Source organism: Melospiza georgiana, chromosome 2 (genome assembly GCF_028018845.1).
Source record: "Melospiza georgiana isolate bMelGeo1 chromosome 2, bMelGeo1.pri, whole genome shotgun sequence".
Classification (NCBI taxonomy): domain Eukaryota; kingdom Metazoa; phylum Chordata; class Aves; order Passeriformes; family Passerellidae; genus Melospiza; species Melospiza georgiana.
In genome coordinates, this window is record NC_080431.1 from 114,419,710 (window position 1) to 114,432,870 (window position 13,161).

The 13,161-nt window shown below is 41.7% G+C and overlaps 1 long non-coding RNA gene across 1 annotated transcript; it reads right to left on the reverse strand.

Moving 5' to 3' along the window:
- Nucleotides 1–7,162: 7,162 nt before the first annotated feature.
- LOC131080279 (uncharacterized) lies at nt 7,163–12,075 on the reverse strand. The gene is made up of 3 exons (XR_009114149.1): nt 11,648–12,075; nt 8,268–8,419; nt 7,163–7,327 (listed from the first exon to the last, which is right to left on the reverse strand). It is a non-coding gene; the product is annotated as an uncharacterized LOC131080279 (long non-coding RNA).
- Between the last annotated feature and the right edge of the window lie 1,086 nt (nt 12,076–13,161).

A 13,161-nucleotide genomic window follows, 5' to 3' on the forward strand; every position in this document is an offset into this window, starting at 1 on the left:
CAGACAGTACCCACCTGGCATTTGTACTCTCCTTCCTAAATGTCACAGTTGGTACATTGAACATCCTTTTGCTTATTCACCTATTCATCTCTCTGACAAGTTCTCTATTCATCTGTCTGTCTGACCAAGTTCATTTTGAACTCTGATTGTGTCCTTCAGAACATCTCGCAACTCCACCAGCTGAAGTGTCAAATTTTAAAAGCATCTCTTCCATCAGTCAAATTGTTTGTAAAAAAGATAGGTATTTTTGCATCCTATTGTACATCAGAAGTAGCACGAGATATATTAGAAACCTTCCATCTTGATAGCACTGACTTTGATGCTAATTTCTAGTCATTTGTGAAACTGGCTGACAGTGATTATCATTTGACATCCCCCTGGGCAAAATTAAAAAAACATGGTCATATGGAGTGCAGACCAGTTGTATTTTTCATGGAGTCTGGAGACCATTCAGGGCAGGAATGTGAGGAATCCCCTGACTGAACTTGATTTGTGAATGTGTTTGAGTTTGCAAATCCCCATTTAAAAAATGGGCCACATTCTGTCATCACTGGCTCAGGGAGGAGCTCTGTCATGGCAAGTGTGAGGAATGGCCAGAGCCAAATGTTTTGCACATTCACTTGAGAGGGAAACAGAAAAAAAACATTCAGCTGTTTATTTGAAACTATAAAAGCCCTGCACAGTCACAGAAACAAGACTTCAGGTTACCTTTCAATCACTGGAAATGCATGCTAATGACAAACCACAAATGTAGCATCACTACAGACACTTCACTGCATTTTTCCAGCCAAGAACATTTTATCCAGGTGACCTTGCCAGGGGGATTAATCACAGTGCAGGCTTCTCCCCCTCATCTTCAGTGTATAAAGCCAAGTGGGAGGCCAGAACCCCAGAGAAGTATTTGAGAAGTGTGAATATTTGTTAAACCTTTTTAATCTTCCTTTTTGTTCAAGGGCAAATTACAGCACAGCAAATCTCTGGAGTACTTCTTCATTTTGTTCAGCCTGAGCACAGAAATACACAGTTTCTGGAAACCTGCAGTTCCTGATGAATACCAGAAAGATTTTCAAGTTTCCTATCAGACATGTATTAATATGATTCAGCCCAAGTTTGGGGGAAAGTCTCTAGCTAGAAGAAAAGGAGCTTTAGCAGTCACACACTGATTTTCCCCACTGGCATGTCCCACACTCTGGGCTAACCCACGTTCTTGCTGGTCCCATTGGTGTAATGCTCCATGTCATTCTTCGTGTGGGGTGGACAACCAAAGTTTTCCCATTCCACAGCTGTCAAAACTGAGAATATTTCTCACTTGCTTTCCAAGGTTTTTCCTCTGCACACCCTGCTGTACCTCCTGCATTCCTCGCTCCTTTCCTCTGAAACATTCACATGGGGACACCCTGCATTTATAATCTTTCTTCTCCCTACTGTCACATCTTTTAAGTTTGGGGTTTTTTACCCAAAAATTTCCAGAAAAGATCTGATGATAGACAAACCCTAACTATCTTTCCAAGAGCAAATTGCTGTAAGAGAGATATCTACTGAAGCAAGTATTCCTCTGATTTATCACCCCACTCCCTCATTCCTATTGCTCACTCCTACTACTGAGGCTGTATGGACCCAGTAATCCCCACAAAGAAAGAGCTTGACCTTTATATTTCCCAATAAAGGATGTAGAAAACTTTGGTGCAATTTCATCAGATTTTCTTCAAATAGATTATCCTATCCCTACAGACACAACACAAGAACTGAAACTACAATGAAAGGCTTTGCTGCTGGAGGTAGATTGCTACTTAATAATGGGCGCATGCACATAGATATCAGAGCCAAAACTGAGATTGTTTGATTAACCATTAATTTTCAGAGTTGCTGGAAAGCAGTTTCAAAATCACTAAGAATCACAACACTGATTTGAAAAGGAATCAGAACAAAAGTCTTGCTATCACCATGGATACAACAGATGGGGACCCAGCATCTAAGCAAAAACCCTGGAACTTCATACTTACACTGTTGGGCAAAATAGATCACTTAATATTAATATTGAGAACATGTCCTGCTTATGAATAAAATGGCAATCAATATACAAAGCAAATCTTGATCTGTTTTTTGTTGGAGTGCAAGCATTCATTATTAGTCTTTTAATTTTTTTGCTTGTGTACTGCCTATGACATCAACACAATGCAAAACAAAATTGAGGCAAGCTGATAGTGGTGTTTCAAATGCAAAGTAACTATATGATACTTTAAACTATTTGAAAATAACTATAATTTTCCTGTATCCCCATAAAGCCTGAATCAGCCAAACCAACAGTCTGATTTAACACAAACATTTTTTATTAACTTTGTTAGGATCCAGGTTATAAAAATATTCAGACACTTTACTCACAGAGATTTTGGTGAGCTTTAGGTATTTGAATGCCTTTATTAATGTGGATCCCTGACTGTGGGTTATTGTCAGTGATGGATCAAAACCAGTGGAATGCTGCTGGGAATTTGGTCTTGTTCCAGCCTCAGCACTCCTCATGACTCTATTATCATTTTTCCTTCACTGACACCTCCAGAGCTTTGTGGAAGATCTCATCTGCAAGAGCCAGTGCAGCTACAGACAGACAGTGCTAATTGCAGAGAGCAGGCACAGCTGAAGGGGCAGGAAGGATTTTTTTCTGTTGCCTTCATGCAAAATTTCTTTAATATATTATAAAACGCCCCAGACTGAACTAAGTATTCATTAGCCCAGAGTTCTGTCTTGGACAGTGACTACACAGCCAGAAAAAGGTGTAAGGACAAGGTAAAGATGGCATGGATTTAATTCAACACACTTTTCCAGTTTCTAGTGATTTCTTAAACTAGAAACAGCTTTTGCTGATACTTCTTGACAAGATCTTTTAAGATGTCTCTAAGTACCTTCTGAGCATTGAATTAACACTGTGCCCTGTGACAGGGAGTGTCACACTTCATCATGACATGGAATTCAAGTCCTTATGAAAATACTGGGCTTAAATGATGTTTGTATTTCCCTCAGGTTGATGACTCTCTCAATTCCAACACCATTTTTCATAACCAGATACATCAAAAACATATAGACTTCATAGAGCCACAGGATGGTTTGCCTTGGTTGGTTTTTCAAGATCATCCAGTCCAGCCCCCTTTCAATCCTCTTTCAAATACCTTTCAATTTAGACACCTGAAATCAAGGGCTAAGTCCATCAGCCCAGATGTGTTCAGGCAATTGCAAGCAATTCTAGCCCAGAAGCCGTGGTAGCTACATTTGTTCAGCACAGTATTACAGATAAAAAGTCCTTCTCTGCCTCCTTTTCTCCCCATAAAATTTCACCTGGGACCCAAAAATAACTTTCTGGATAACAGAAATTGGTACATTGCCACAAAAATGTTTCCACCTCAGCAAGCTAGCATTTCTGGCAAAAAACAACCTCAAACCTATTTAGTGAGGAATTTCAAAGAAGCTGAAATGAATTACTTAACTAGGCTCCCCAGGCCTTGCTCGTGGTTCAGTAAGTGTGCTGATCTCTGCCTGATGGCGCTTGGCTTACTTTTTGTATCCCTGAAAAATAAACAGGAGGTTTGCCAGTGGCTTTGGTGAGAACAGATTGAGGCTATAAAGAAATCAAGACAATTTCCTTCTGGAAACCGGTAGCTTTCTGCTAATAGAGGAATCCAGAGGAAGAGAAAGCAGCATGACCTGTGGAAAGATTTCATTATCTCAAAACATCCAGCCTTTTGAAAAGGAGGACGTGTAATTAAAACGCAGAGATTGAAAAAAAATAAATAAATTTCTGAGTGTGCATAGTAGCAGCCCTGGAAGCAGCTTCTGTGGGCCAGGAGAGGAAGGCAGGGAAATGGCAATGGGCACTGAGCCACAAAAGTCCTCTCAAAGGTGGAAAGTGAGGGCTGAGCCGTGCACTCTGCCTGGAGTCCAGCAGGATCAGTGTCCAGCACCAGCTGGGCTCACACACACTGGCTGCTGTGCATTTTCTAGGGAGAGTCTGATGAGGATATGAGAAAAAAAAAGGATATTTTTCTCTAAAGTCCTCTGCATCTCTTTTCAATGAAAAAAGGAAGCAAGAAAACCTGCAGCTGCTGAATGTCAGATGCACCAAATCCAGGGCTGATGGTACAGCTTTTTGCAACTTCTTTCTAGCCTAATTTTGCACTAAAAATACATTATGCCATTTCCTAAAAGGTTTCACGAATGCTTCTAGTGCACCAGGAAGTGAATAATTCTCTTTATCCTGACCAAAAATGTCTCAGTTCCTCATTAACCTTTTCACAGGATGTAATCTCCTGTAGTTCTGCAGAAGAGATGTTGCCTAGCTGGGGTGTTCTTGCTTCCTGTTATTTCATAGCCCTACGGGGAAATAAACAGGGTTTCGAAGAAAAAGAAAGGAAGTGAAAATGGCAAGGGAACAACAGAAGAATCTCTATTATTTTTCTGCACCAGGTTATCTCTAGATTGCTGTGCCATTGCCTCAGGTTTAAAGAAACCCAAGGAGAAATCAAGCAATTCACACACAGTCCCAACTGCTGCATGAGATTGTATCTGCATCAGATGGCATTTAAAGCCCATTGTAGACAGAGTGTGATCACACAGGCTCAGGCATCCATATCATTTATGCAGCAACATGAGAGGGACCACGATATCAGATAATTCAGGACCCCCAGTGCAGGGAGAAATTATGAGGAGGACTCCATGATATCAGAAGGCTAATCAGTTACTATATTATTCTATACTATATTACACTGCATCTAAACTGAAACTGCACAAGCACTCAAAATGTCCTGACTGTCTCCTGACCAACAGTCAGGACACAGTTTGCAGACTGGTCAAGAGAACAAAACACTCACAACCAGAATCCAATCAAGAAAGTTCCTTCAGGTAAATAATCTCCCAACATATTCCACGTGTTCCAAAACACAGGAGCAGCAAATGAGGTTAAGAATTGTTTTGATCTCTGTGCTCCTCCAGGAAAAACCTGAGAGAGAGAGAGAGAGAGAACCTGTTCAGAGAATGTGAATGCCACACCCTGAGCCCACAAATGCACTGAGAGCAGGAGGACAGCAAGGTGACCTCAGTGCAACATCACAGAGCTCCAGGAAGGGCAGCTGGCCTGACCACAAGGCAGAGCTGCACAGAGGAACTCCCTCCTCCTCCTCACAGATCCTTCACCATCTCAACACTTCAGGACCCCTGAGAAGAACTCAAGTCTGTCAAGTTCTCCTGTTCAGCCCATGGCCTGCACATAAACCAGATAAATGTTGTGATTCTGTTATTTGTAGTCTCCTGAGTCTGTTCTCTTCCACAAACGCACCTCCAGCACCTACTGAGATCCCCTTATTCAGCTGCAAGGGGCTCTCAGCTCATTTTCAGGACTCTCTTGCCCTCCCAGGGACATTTTACTGTCTGTCTCCCACATCTATGAGCCCCAGGAGATATACCCATGCCTGACAGAGATGGCCTTCCACTTCCACTACTCATCCTCAGCTATTCACTCACTCCTGCAGCTCCGAGTCACTTGGCTTCCTCCTTCCAGCAACCAAAACAGTTTCCTAAGCCTATGCCATGAGTGAATTCTTCCTACAAATAATTTTGGGAATTATTTGTAGGAAGAAGCCACTCATGACTGGCACACACAAGCAGAGGTTGAACTGTGGGCTGTTTCCCAAGGTGATTGCTGGCTGTAAACAGCTGCATGAGGGGAGGGAGGTAACAGAGGCCAGGCAGCCTGGCCCTCATCTGGGCTGCACAGCCAGACAATTAGCCAGAGTGTGTCACACATCTCTAATCTGCACACAAAGGTATTTCACCTAATAACTTCCTGCGTGAAGCAAATGGAGCAAATAATTAAAGCACCATGAGCAATCTTGCTATTGATGCAATTTTATCACTTTTTTTTTCACACACTCATCAAATATTAGTAAAAGGCATTCCAGCAATAAAAGAAACCAACGAAATTCCAAAAGGTAAGTGGACATGCTGTTTCCAAAAAGTGCTTCCCCAATTTCTTTCAGCCTTTAGAAACCTGAGGGTGTGGAGGATGCTCATGGACACCCAGCAGAGCTGCCCCTTGCCTGTAGCTCCCACCCAGGGCAGGCTGAGGGGACATGCAGCAACCTGAGCAAGGAGCTGGGGAATAAATCACAACAGATTCCAACCCCAACACTTCAAGCTGAATTTTTTTATGGCTGTAGCTCATTCTTCCCCTCTAGCTCCGCTACTCCAGTCTCTTACAGCAGGACATTGCCTTATATTATAAATGCATGTTTACCATCCACAGTCAAGGTAGCAGTGAATAATGTTTGATTTTGTCTCTAGTCAGTGGGCATCTGATGCCTAAGAAGTGAACAATGAAGTGATAAAGATAAATCAGGGTCATATTGTATATTATGAGAAAACTCACATATCAAAGCTGGGTTCTGAGGTTTCCAATTTGAGCTATTTACTTGATTGTATATCTTTCGTGATCTTGAAACGACTCCCAAAAAAACCTAAATCTTACCAGTCTTTTCACTTTCTTGGCATCCTATGGCATTGTTTGGTTTTTGTATAAATAAAACATAAAACCTTGGTAAAAGACCAGAGATTTTGTCCTGTAAAAACACGCAGAGCGTGTGGAGCCAAATTCCAGAAACAATGACAATATTTTTCAAAATGAAGCTCTGGAGGATTTTGTTGAGTAAACGCACACATATAAAACTGAGTATTTTTTAGTGCATTTTGAATACTTAAAATATATTAAAATTAAAGAAAATAGGACAGAAGCAACAAAACACCTCATCCTTTGCACACACTTTTAATGAAACCAGTATCTCATCCTGGTTGTTTTCTTACGTTGTTTTTGAAAAATGGAAATAATTCCTGCTAACAGGCACAACTGAAAATTAACTGTTCAAGCTCAAATGTTTTCTAAGTGTGCCAAGAACAGACCATAAAATGGGAAAAAGAAGAAAGAGCACTAATTACTTTATTTGTCTCCTAAAACTAAACTAACGAGTAAAAGCCTTTAAAGAACACCGGTCAGAAATACTGATATCAAAGGAAAAGACTGCTGATAATCCTGGATTCATTTGCAATGATTTATTCCATATTTTATTGCACAATTTATAAAAGAGAATTGCAGCAATCTGAGCCCTTGCACTGCTACAAGAGATTAAAAGATTTCCTTATCAGACAACTCAGAATTGTGATGATTCACACCTTCATTATTTCTTGAAACACTCCAGCTTCCTCCAGAAGGTACAGCAAAGGTTTTGCATGACTACATCCCTTAAACCAAACAGCACTCGAGTTGTTTTCCCACGGTGCTCAGAACAAGCTAGGGGTGAAAGAGTAACCCTTTTAAGCCAGTTAAACAACCGTCATTATTTTAAAATAAATGAAGAGGAGCCGAGTTATTTACGACTCTGCGCTCATGTTTTATGCATGCCTCACCTCGGAGACACTTGATAGCCCCCCACAACACTTGGTTGGCTCTAAACTTCAACAAGTGTTTGCCAAGAAGGTCACGTTGGCCTGTTCACACCGAGAAAGGTGAGATTTGGAGACACAGGAAAGTAACAGGACAAATGGGAAGACACTGGGAAATTGTTTTTTGCTGCCAGGGTTTGCACACAAGCATAAAGCCTGGGTCAGGGAGAGCCCTTTCAGTTAGAAGTGAGTGCCAGCTCTTCTCACTGCCAGGTTAAATCAAGGATACGCCCAGCCTTGCAGTGCAGGGAGGACAGCCAGGAGAATGAGCTGCTTGCAAGGAATTTCTCGAAATCAGCAAAGAGGAGCCACCATACCCATCCAGAGTTTCATGGGATTCCCCAGCCAGCCATCAGCACAGACCAGACTGGCCTCCAGGGTCTGCAGACAAGGTGGAAACTCAGAACCTGAGAGTAAGCACTGAAACCATGAGGGGGTGGTCCAGGGGAGACCTTCCTGTTTTGCAAACAGGTTTCTGGAGAACAAGAGACCTGAGCAGCTGTGCTTGAGAACCAGCTGCACCCAAATGTCTTGTTCTTCACCATTGCTCCACAGCATCCTCGTGTGAAATTATATTTTGGTTCTGTAACAGGTAGATACCTTCTCCAGATGTGGCTTTTACCAGGAACATCAGTTCTGCCTTGGTAAAACCAGGGGAGGGCACCCATTACTTTGCAAAGACTGATGAGGGGCTGTGTTACAAGTCCTGACTTAAGGACTGTGTGTTTTAACCCCACATTGCCCCCATTATTAACCTCAAATATGCCCCCAAATAAGTCAAGAAGCACCTCTTTTCTTTTGTGATCTCTCCCACTACACAACACTGAGGAGAATTTAAGCTGGATAGTGGCAGTCGCACCAGAGATGTCCAGCCTGATGCTGGGGCTGACATTCTTGCAGCACAGTCCTGCAGCAGGAAGGGTGAAAGGTCTCCTCATGCCTACAAGACACAAACATTCTCTGTTCAGGAGGCTGCAGCTCTGTTTTGAACACAAAAGGTGCCCAACTACACATACATTGCTTCTGTTGGTATTTCTGTTGTAAACTCATTGATTTGTGTGGCTTATGGAGACATGGAGCAAAGCAAAACAAAACCACACCTCTGTATCACCTTCTACCCTGGGAACCCCCAAAAAAGGCCTTTCAGTGACTTTCCAAACTCCATTTAAAGTTTCTTTTTAACTGTGAGTTTCATGGGTGAGATATCTAATAGAATGTGACCCCCCTAGCTCATTTAGCTTTGTAGACAGTGTATTGTGCTTGAGTCTCTCATCCATTCATGCACTTGTATTACCTCATAAAGGTATTTTTTAGAAATAAAACATGAATAGGGAGATTTTTTTTCCCCTCAACCTCAGCGATTAGCTGGAGATTAGAATTCAATTGAACAGTTTAGTTAAATATGGGTTTGTGTGTGTTGATATGGCTCCCCATTGTCACTGCAGGTATGAGAGGCTTGGCAGTTTCCCAGCTTGGCTCTCCAGTGGGGGTTCATAGCAGTGCAAAAAGCAATGTCCCACCTTTCAGTAAAATAAAATGAAATACTTCTCAGAAAATGCTTATTGAAATCTTGCCAGTTTTAAGAGAGAGACATTTGCATGAAACTTATTGTTTGTTCCAAAGCTTTACCTTTTTTTTTTTTTTTTTGACAGAAATGTCTGGTTGTACTTGATTATATATATGCATATATAGTTGGGGTTTATTCCCCCTTCAAGCTAGCTCTGAGGAAACAATATTAGAAGAAGAAATAATTAGGGAAGCCAACAGTCAGCTGCTTTCTCTGAAGAATATTGGGCAGATGACAAACCCACTACAACATTTGGCACACTATTTATGGGCAGGAAATTTTAACAGAGAAATGAGAAATGACACTCTGCAAATCATGCTGAAGTTCTATGAAAGTTTTTTTCCTGCTAAAACTGAAGGACCATAATGACAGACAGACAAAAATGAACTTCTGTGCTTTCTCCTTGTCATGATAGTAACTCATAGTTTTCTTAGTGTGAGATATCTCTTTTTTCCGAGCAGTGACAACATTTACAAATGGCACCCTAAATGAGAAAGATCTTTGGAATAATCTGTTCCAGGTTAGGCTATCATTACCAATAAAATACCTCTGATTTGCACAAAACATGTAATTTGAGAGGGTTTTTTTCCCCTGCTGATATAACTCCTTTGCTCTTTTAATTCTGAAAACCACAAAAATTGCTCTCAGAAATATTCCCAGCTGCTCAGGTCATGCTCAGCTGTGCTGATACCAGTTTACAGAGAACACATTTAGCACATTAAGTCTTGATTACATGGCAAAATTGGAGAGCCAAACAAACATCTCCTCATGCATTAGCGAACTGCACAGCTACAGTAAGTCCTGAGGCACGACAGTGGAAGTTCCAGTTGAAAAATATATAAAGTAGGCCCATAAAAACCCCAAATTTCTCTCTGTGTCCCCCATTGAGCAACCAGCACTGGGTGCAGATGAGCAGCAGGGTGGTGCAATCTGCAGCTGAGGGATGGCACTGTGACACTTCTCCATCCTCTGCCACAGCTCTGCTGTGCCCCTGAAAGTCTGACCCTGAGTATTTCTGAGAGCATTTTTTGTGTTTTCAGAATTAAAAGAGCAAAGGAATTACATTAGGAAAGCAGGAGCAGAAAAGACGTCTCCATTTCATTAATCCCAGGCCCGACCCTGAAGGAACGTGATGAAGGAAATGCAGAAGCACCCACAGAGCTCTGCAGCACAGCCCTGTTTCCCAAAGGCAGGGATCACAGCTGGGGTTGTGTTACAAACCCTGCACCCAGAGATCCCTCCTGCCATCATCTAGCCATGCCAAGGAGGAGCAGTGATGCAGGGTCAGCTCTGCGTGCCACAGAAACCTGACTTCACACTCTCATCTCCTCCATGACCTGACTAACCTAGCAAGTGACAGCCTTGTTATAAATACCCAAGAATCATGAGGTGGTCACTTTCCCACTGTCACAGCTAATTAACTTCTAGGAATAACTATGGGAACTATTTCATTTCACCATCCCAAACGTGGGCCTGGAGTGAATGTGTGTGTCTGACTGAATCGGCTTAGAAAAAACAGCCCTCTGTTAAACATCAGGGCAGGTATAAATTACTGTGGGTCTGTGCCACGTATTCAAGGCTCTGTGATTTGCTAGAAGCAGCACCAAGATTTACAACACAATTTTCAATCACTTCCATCACCATTTTCAATCTCTTGCACATGGCAGTACTTGTGATATCAATGAGTTCGTATGTGCAAGACTCAAAAAGTGACTGTGTTCCTAAAAAATAAAAATAAAGTGTATATAAACTATCATTTTAGTTTAGAAAAATCCAGGCATAACCTCATAATTAGAAACAGTTAAATTGCCTACTCTTTAGTCAACGGCACAAGGAGAAATTTATTTTGTTTAATAAACTGCTCTTAATGATTACTGTTTGTTTGCTTCCTAATCTCAGAGTAATCATGTACTGCAAGAGGAAAATGCTGTTGAGGAGGTTTGTCTCTAGAGCTTAAATGACAAAAAAAATCTCTTCAGTTTTCCAGTTTGAGGGAAGCTTTTCTCCATTGATCTGTGAGCCTCCTGCCAGCTCCTGGTCCAAAAGGGGGACCTTGACTTATGGGTGTGGAGGGCTGCCAAGAACATGAAACCAGCACCTCTATCTCTGGGACACCAGAAAGCTGTAAACTGGCTGGATACAGAGCAGCAATTGTTTGATAATAATTGTCCACCATACCTGCATCCTGTTCCTGTTCCAGGAGTTTACAATGGATCAATGTACCCAAAGTGTTTGTACCCAGATGAACCTGGGGCAGCCCAGTTCAAAAGACTTTTCTTTCCCTCATCTGGAATGGCCAAAAAAAAAAAAACAAACAAACAACCCAACCATCTCTTTTCTGCTCTGTCCACGTGCTGGAGCACAGAAAGGACAGCACAGGTATGAGTGGCAGGAGGGAGGCCACAGCATTCATGGTTTCCCTTTTGCAGGAGATTTTGGAGCTGCAGGGTGGCTTTCCAGGAACTGCCAGCTGGAATGCCAATGCAGAGAAGCCATGCTTTGCACAGACATATGTGCTCTCACACACATGCATAAAGCCTCTGAACTCACTGCAGGAAAGGTTTCACCCCAACAGCAAGACAAGTAAGGTGTGGAAATTACCTTAATGTAAAATCCATGTGGAGATCAGCCCCTTCGATTTTACCACGGTAGCAAGGTGATCCCACTCACAGCTGGGACAAATGCTATTGCTTCCCCTTCACTATCTGGTGGCAAAAGCTATTTTAAATTCATAGACAGAAAAAAATGACAGAGCTGAGAGGCTGAAGTTAGAGTGAGCCAAGAGTAGGAAGTGCTGCACATTGTATCCTAGAAACAGCTCTCTGTTCCTCGGTCCTTTTCAGTTATTCATTGGAGAAGGGAGGTTGGAAGAAGTGGTGCAGCTCAAGTAGATATCAGCTGAATTTTTGCCAAGTGGTCATTAATCCCTAAAATTTCAATCTTATTTTCATTAAAATTTAACAGCAGAGACATGCCCTGAGACATGCCTACAGAAACACAGCTGAGTTTGGGCTTCAGGAATGTGTTTATGTGTACATGGGTGGGAAAAAACAATAGCTGGATGGAACAGCCTGAGACAATCCCTCACCTACAGTACAAAAGCATTTAATTATATCATGTACTTTTTATCTGTGGTTTGCACCAAGAAAACACATGTGTGAAAGACTGAATGCATTATGATTCAGGAAGCATCTCTTTATACAGATGAAGATGATGACGGTTTCCTCCAAAGAAAAAAAATGGATTTTTTCTTCATTGTGGAAGAGAATCTTGTTATGATTTAATGGTCCTATGAGAAAGAGTGCTTTGCCTTGGAGAGTCAAACAAAGCTGAGTGAAAATCCAGAAGATTTAAAAGTAACCTTGGAATGATATGCAGATGGTGGTTAAGATGTAGACATCTGAAAAAATATCCAGCCCTTCCTTATAAATTCTCTACCTTCCAAAACACATATCAAGCTTAAAATGGAGCAAAATTTCTGCACGTCCTTAGTGCAATCTAAAGTGACAAGGAATTCACCTGTTTTCTCTCCCCTTTGGAAGCAAGTCAAGATTGCTTTGGTGAGAGCAGCTAGCATGTTTTGCAGGTTGATATCATCTGCAGTGGGGAGCCAGTGATTAAAAAGGCATCATTCTTTTGGGGTTTAGCTTTATCCAAGGCTGAACCTTCAAATAGAGATTCCAGCAAGTAGGAGGGGAGGAAAATCTAATTGAGGAAAAGGAGAAGACTGTAGCTTGCAAATTCAGAGCTATTCCATCAAAGATAACTAGATCATCTTTTTCATAGCAGGAATTAGAAGTGACAGATGGTCTTGCTGCTGAACCAAAGGTGTAGAAGTCCTGAGATTCAATCTGTATTTCTGGCTCTGAAACAGATTTCCTGTGCAAGATAGAGAAAAAAAAAAAAAAAAGCAGCATTTCAGTAATGGCCAGTTTCTGCAGACTTCATCTGAAACAGATATAAACCCTGATTTTTAGAAGAGTGGTCTGCAAGCTCCAGTTTACTTTCAGTGGGAAGGACAATAAAAAGGCACTGTGGAAAAGGCACTGTGGAAAAGACATCTTCTTTCTCACAGATTGGGTTTTAAAAAAGCTGAAAATTAAAAAATGCAAAAG